The following is a 7,756-nucleotide window of genomic DNA, read 5'->3' as shown; positions in this document are numbered from 1 at the left end:
TCGAAATCTATGAAAAGTGCTCAGTTATAAGATAAATGAAATGATGTTATATCTAACTTAATTTGTTAGATTGAGATTTTACACTGTCTTTGTGATTTAAGATTATCATAAAAATCAATATCTGACATTTATGCACTATTTAGCCGTTTTTTGTACGTTTAGCTATGGTCGCGAATGGGTGATTTCAGACAAACGACCCCCTGTGATATCTCCAAAACTAGAGCCAATTTGAAAAAACTAATGTCAGATTCGGATTCAGCGCCCTTGAAAACCCCAGAAACCAGTCTTACTTTGCCTGCCAAAAATATTGTGTTGACCAGTGTTATCAATTTTTTTGTCTTTCCAATCTCTCTCAAGTGGTTAGAAATCGTTCTATGCGTTACATCTAATTCAGAAGCAAGTTCTCGAATAGTTGTGCATGGATTGGCTTCGACTAAGGCTCGTAATTGATCATTGCTAATACCCGATGGTTGACCACTACACTCATCATCTTGAAGACTCTCGTCGCCGCCATGAAATTTCTTAAACTACCATTGTGCTGTTCATTCAATAGTGGTTCCTGGACCAAATGCTTCGTTAATATTGCGAGCCATTTTAGCAGCTTTTCAGCCTAGCTTGGATTGACATAAGAAAAGTGTGCGAATCTGCTTTTTCCATCTTGTATTCAACGTCCTGAAAAGAAGACAATTGCTTTAAAACAGTTGTAATTCAAACGATTAGACAGTGGAAAATATGTCATGCATCCGACAGGATACAAATTTGACACTCTCGGCTAGTAGTCACTAGTAACCCTGCTCTAGGCCAACAATTCACGTCAATATGTAACAGAGCGTGGACGCACGTATGGCCGCAGCAGTAACAGCCAACGTATGCAAAGGATCGAACCGTGTGCGAGGTGACGTAACAGCGAAGAAGAAAAGAAAAAGATTATAAAAAAGGAAAACGTGACCCGAAAAAAGATAGAAATAGATGGGTTACACATGTAGCCCGAGAGCGACAGGGAAAAACGTATCTTAAACGTGGCCGGACAAAGAGTCCTGTTAAGAACATTGAAGTGCGAGAAGACTTTTGAACAAAAGATAAGGCTTTATCTTGGAAGTACCTGTAAATAAATGTAAGTTATTTCAACTGAAAAAAGTGAGTCTTTCCTTGTCTTTACTTCCTTGCGACTGTTTGGATACAACGTGTAGGTCTCGAATGGTGATATACAACGACTACATTACAAATATTCATTTCATCACAACCATGTTACTACATGAGCAAACATTAAAACGTTTTCCAATGTGCAAATCAAGTCGGACATTAATAGATTTGATCGACAATTCAATTTCCTAAATGAATGTGTGTCACTTGCTTAATAAATACCATCGCGCGAATCAGCAATGCCAATTTCACAATGAATATCTGACCGGCAGCAAAATGCTGTAATTAATTTTATACTTGAATATGTTTAAATATCTAAAATAATTTCTATACTTATCCAGTTTATGACACAATCTCCGGCAACTTCTCGCCGGTATCTTCCGAAGTAACCTGAAAATAACGAAGTGATGACTGCAAACAATTAATTGAAAATGCGACGTCACCCTTAATGACGTAATCTGATTTTTCTTGTTGCGTGATCATTGAAAAATGTCTCTATATCACTAATATGCCGAACCTAAAGAAATTTTAGCAAAGTATGTGGCTAAATTTTAAAGAAAGTATGATATAATAATAATAAATCAAAATTGGCTAGTTAGAATCAAATATGTGAACTGTGAAGCAATATTTAGGTCTGAAGTCGATATTTTCATTTTTATTTTTTTTTTATTATGGGGAAAGGGGAAGTTTTACGTTTTTTAGCGTGTTGAAATCATTTCCGGTTTTTATTCTTATTTCATTTTTATTTTTTCTTGGTTTAATTAATTTCACGCTTTCATTGTAACTTGTCGTCTACTGACAGCTGATTGGCTAACCGCTGCGTCACCTTCTGGCTACATACTTTGCCTGCAAAAAAGATGTTGATTCGATATTTTCTAGAAATTGTCATAAACTGGATCATTTTGTTTATATAATAATTTTAATAAAATTTTGCATAGTAAAATTATCGACAAGTAGCAAAAAGCTTTATGCAAGACATAACGGTATCGACAATCCCCTAAAGAAATAAAACATTATCTCAGTTCGTTCTCTTTTTTATTTTATTACAAGTCGGCGATGGAATGTTCTCTACACGTAATCTCAAACACAGCAGTGAGATTTGGCTGGTAGTTTGATAGAACTCGGTTGTGAACTCAAAGTATATGCCTGTCTCTTGCCGTAACATTTCTATTTCTTACTGTTCTTTGTTCATTATTATCAGCAGCAACCCTGCATTTTCTCATGCTTGTGCTTTTCTCACATCTGAAGACACATATTCGTCGTAGAACCTCTATCTAACCCAGCTTACTGACATTTCATAACTTCCGTACTCCCATGGCTAGATCTTCTGAATTCCTGCAAAACATTTTAATATATTACAAGATTAATTGTCAAACAGGTACTGTATTTCAGCATAAAACAACGCGAAATAGATTAGTATGTTGTAAAAGACATTTTGCACATGAAATCAATCATTAAATTATTTTTATTATTCACCCTTAAATGGGGTACAGATATATTTTTCATCACTGTTTTTTAGTAAATATATTTTGTTTGTTACTTTCTTTGTTTATTGGTTAGTTAAAAAAAAATATGGAAAAGTAAACAACTAAATTTTACAATTTGATAGAATTATTCTAGACTGGGATAATTTCTTTGGCCCTAATTCAGAATGCACCTTTTAGGAGGGAGATTGGATTTTCCCTACATTAAAAATGGATCTTACTTTGCCCTCTGGCGTGAAAAATAAATAAGGCCTCGCTCATGAAAGAAAGAAATGCAGTTCGTATGAATTAGCAAGTCACGGTGGGTTGAGTTGCTTGGTTCTGCTTTGTTTTCCCGATATAATTGAGTACTCATAAAAGGGACAACATGTGGTTGCTAAAATCCATTGCAAATATTTTACTACAAGGCACGAAAACGGCACGTCGCATCGTTAGTAGGCGTCGGTATTCGATTGACTACAGTCAACTCTTTCTTGTGGTATGGGAGCAGGTGAAGTTAAATTCAAACCTTGTAATCATACCTAAGTAAACTATTTTTTTGCAAATATACTTTAACGTTAAAAACATATTACTCCTCTGTAATATGCAAAATTAATATATCAAACCAGTTGTACCCGGCTACGCGTTGATGTGGTTCAGTTTGTTTAAACGGAAAACAAACAAACAAACAAAAATGTACTGTAAAATTACTGAATATATCTTTTTTTCGAACGAAAAGTTGCATTCTGTAATGTTTATATGCATTCATCATTTTTGTGCAATTGGTTTAAGAACAAAAGTTGTTTTTTTTTAGATGCAGTCCCAAACGAACACGCGCACACAAACACACGCATGCACGAACTATAATAAGAACCATTAGCGACGCTCAGTGAGAGAGCGAGATTTGGGAGGGGAGGGAGAGTAACTCGTTTACAAACAGAATAATAGGGAGTAGCAGTCCGCGCACGCACGCACGCAAACACACACACAGACATGTTATATGGTGGGTGTTATTATTTTTGATGTACCAAATAGGCTTGTAGGTTTCGTTGTTCTTATTTAGTGTTCTTAGTGTTTTATATTGTTGGGAGATGGAGACATTGGTGAGATATAGAGACAGAGTACATATAAGGAGAGAGACAGTTCTTATATATATATAATAGACAGTGTACATTTTACTACAATAGCCAGCGGCATGCAATACACAATGAGAGGAGATTTGATATATAGATAGATAGACCGAGAGTTTGACATTTATGCTTTTGACAGTTCTGTGAACGGGGGTGTTTCTATAACATTTATACTTTGACACATATACTTTCTAACACATATTTTTTAGATGATGATTTTATCAAGGTTCTTATAGCATAAATGGGCAATACCTTTTCTGTTGAGTAACAACACGAAGACGCAGATACAAAAACACATGATGACGTCCTTTATTTCATGACCGGTCCTGATTTCGCTCGAGGAATTCAAAGTTTCTTTACATGGCTTTTCTTCTCTAATTTTCGCTTCCAAGGTTTGGTATCAGCAGCTGTCTCTGACCTCTCTCTCTCTCTCTCTCTCTGCTCTTCTCGGCTCTTCATTCTTAACTCTCAGACTGCATCTTAAACTCTACCTATATTGAGAACTCGTCACGTCATCGCATGATTAAGCATGTGCTCATCGAGCACGTTGCCTTGACATGCGTCACGTTGCAACACATGCCACACTGACATGACACTGAGTTTAGTAACCTATTTTTCGAGTAAGCTCTTTACAAAATATGTTTACAATTTCAATTGACGATTAAATTCCTTATTTTAATTTTCACAGAAACACATTTCATCATTACATTCATTTTCCAATAAACAGATATCTAACTATTTTGTATGAACTAAACAATTGCGATTCCACATACCTTATTTTCAATAACATTCTGTATTTATTTTAACTTATAATTGGAATTTTCAATTCTAAATCTAGTTTCGCAAGTTCGAATCCTTGACTATCCTATTTCATATTTACTCACTTACAAGAACAGGCTTCTGTTATTGTAACACACACACACACACACACACACACAAACACACACACACACACGACTGTAATGATGTAAGCATTAAATGAAACTGACGCCGTACAAAGTAATATGTCTCTTAGTAACGCCTTATTTTAATTTCAGCAACCGTTCGTTTATAAAGGGAAGGATTGGATTCTGGAATATGAGAATTTGCAGAGCTCAGCGAATCAGAATGGGCGGAATTTGGTGAGGGAGCCTTCATTATTTATAACTCGGAAATTTGAAAGATCATGCTAAGGTATATGTATGTAATAGTCAGAAACGATAGGTGAAATCACAGAATCGGCAAAACGTATAGAATTCTTCCCAGTGACAACTGGGAGCAGTGATATGACTAAATATTTAGAGAGGAAAATATGGACTCCTTCCTCCAAAGATGTTGCGATTGTGAAGATGTTGCTCGTAGGATGCAATGTAGTATTTTAATATCACGGCTGAATGTGTCTATGATGGTGTTCGAAAGCTACATAAGATAACGGCTATTAGCCTATATGTATTAAATTTGTATGTGGTATATTGTTGGAAATCTACGATACTTTGATCCAGAGTGGAATTTCAGCAGTCATTTTATTATATATGGAGATAATCCTATGATAATATTGATCTCATGTCTGTTTGTAAGCAAATAACTAGACTATTACGCTAACAGGACTATTAGTCAGTTATGAAACTGCATACTTTCATCTGACAACGTAAAAATGAACCGAAGGTTTATTTGGGTCTTACTTCTCCAGATTGTATGAAGTATTCTCGGAGTTATGCCATGGAAACATTAACAACTAAAAAAGTACTTAGCTAATCAAGCTGAATTTTTGTATGATGGTTACAGTTATCAAAGAGCATTAAATCCACACATTAAATTTGAAAAGTCCCGAAGTTGAAATTGTGTCAAAATTTTGTCAATGACCGAATGTTTAAGATCAAAGTCAAAAATCAAAGTCCAAGCCTTTTAGTTTCTTAGTTTGTCGAGTGAACGGCCCCTCTCAATAGGAAGCTTCTAAAATGCCCACCCCCATTTTTTTCTTTTCGGCCCTGACTTCCCCCAAATTGCATTCACCTTGGAAGGGCATCACATATTCCCCATTTTCCCCCACCCTATTTTTCTTTTCCCGCCTAGATTTCAGTCCCACTTAAAGATTGGCCTGTTTATTTTCGGTTCCAAACAAGCCAGAAAACAGTAGAGGGGTCTATCATTTAGAAAGCGTTGGGATGGTCTTACTAACACCGGTTTTTAGTTTTTGTTTTCTCACCCATCCAACGCTAATGAAATCATTGTAAATAAACGCCTTTTTATTTATGTACATAGTGTCCAGAAATTCACTGAAGGATTTTGAACCAAAATAGATATTTTTCTGTAATTTAAACACACTCCGATTAAGACATTGGGAATTTTGTTTTTAAAAATGCAAAATTCAAACAATCTTTATTTATGAAAAATAATGTCTTTTAAATGTTGTCCATTTTCAGCTTCGCTTATTTGTGCTCTTTTATTTTTAAACATTATTCATAACAGATTGCAGAATCTCTGGATTGTGATTTAACGACCTTATTTCGTTCCTGATGTGTTCCTTCAATTGTTTCAGGGTTTGGGGTTTGTTAACATAGACTCTTTCTTTAAGATATCCTCACAAGAAAAAGTCGGGGCTAGTCAAGTCTAGGGAACATGGTGGCCATTTAACATTGTCATAGCGAGAGATAATATGCGAAGCTGAAAATGAGTAACATTTAAAAGACATTACTTTTCATAAATAAAGACTGTTTGAATTTTGAATTGTTTTTATACTTCCCAATGTCTTAGTCAGATTGTGTTAAAATTACAGAAAAATGTCATCAAAAATAAAGAATCTATTTAAGTTCGAAACCCTTCAAGTACTTTCGGACATCCTAATTTTAAAAAATCGATTTGGGAATTTTAAGTAGGACGACCCCTGGAGAAAATGTGTGTTATGGTGATTGAAAATGCTAGCTAGAAATATCTTAAAGAATTATAAAGCAGAGTGACAAGGATGACCATAGACACTCCTTCCCTACAATTTTGAATGGCCTTGTGCCTAATCTATTTTAGGAATATTTTATAATTAATGTAAATTTTCTAAAATTAATAAATGTTTCAAAGCTCAGTGTATATAAGATGCGAGAATTCACTGACTACAATATGGGCCACATAGCGAGTCTCTGCAACGAACAGAACCGATATTCTCGTCAAATATGATTTAACCTTTTCTGTGACCTTGACCTTGATCTTTGACATTTGACATTTGACTTATATATAGCAAAATTAAATCGATTCTAAGGTAGATCATGGCTGATACTTTGATCAAAATTGGTAATGATTGGTCAAGCGATGTTCACAATAAGCTATACTCAAACATAGTGACAAACTCGTCCGAAAACATAACTTCCCTGGCAGAGGTAACAAAGGATGTGTTCAAGTCGAAAATATTATAAGAATGCAATATTTTCAAAGTTACCGTAAAATAAGGGAAGACAGAGGTGTTCGAATATCGTCGTTTCCATAGAGCACGTGTGGAAATTGGTAACCTTTAGATGTTTCTTTTTCCAGAAAAAAATATATGGCAACAAATGCCAACAGCATCTTCAGGGAGTTGACGGGAGCTAAATAGTTAATGACAACAACTGACAACCTAGGTGTGGCAAGTTCTAATCCTGTTCGTTCCATAGAAACACTTTCACTTAGAGATGTTGGCAATCTTCACGTGATCCTTGATATCTTTCTACTAGAAAGAATTGTAACTAGAAAGATTTCGGGCAATGAATGCCAACAATAGTCATCTAATCCATGCGAAATGCATGATGGATTGATACTCAATAGCAACAATAGAACCAACTTGTTAAACGCCGTACTATTCTGATGAGTACAAATTTATTTTTTAAAATAAAATAATAATGCAACGCTGACACTTGATACGTCATTGAGATAACAAATTACGCCACAATTTTTCAAAATTATTTCTTTTATTGTTTTGATGAGAAGAAGAGTTCTGAATCTTTGAGATGAGGAATGCTCTTTTGTATTATTGAAATAATCGGACTAGTGTTCTCATCGTCAGTGTTATTCGCACAA

General features: G+C 35.0%; 1 long non-coding RNA gene across 1 annotated transcript; it reads right to left on the bottom strand.

The window, feature by feature from the left end:
* Positions 1–2,294: 2,294 nt before the first annotated feature.
* On the bottom strand, positions 2,295–7,491 carry LOC145283627 (uncharacterized). Its single transcript, XR_013868675.1, has 2 exons — positions 7,143–7,491; positions 2,295–2,478 (listed from the first exon to the last, which is right to left on the bottom strand). It is a non-coding gene; the product is annotated as an uncharacterized LOC145283627 (long non-coding RNA).
* Between the last annotated feature and the right edge of the window lie 265 nt (positions 7,492–7,756).

The sequence above is a fragment of the Euprymna scolopes genome, chromosome 8 (assembly GCF_053919585.1).
Source record: "Euprymna scolopes isolate OS-2025 chromosome 8, ASM5391958v1, whole genome shotgun sequence".
Taxonomy (NCBI): domain Eukaryota; kingdom Metazoa; phylum Mollusca; class Cephalopoda; order Sepiida; family Sepiolidae; genus Euprymna; species Euprymna scolopes.
This window is presented reverse-complemented; position numbering and strand designations above follow the sequence as displayed.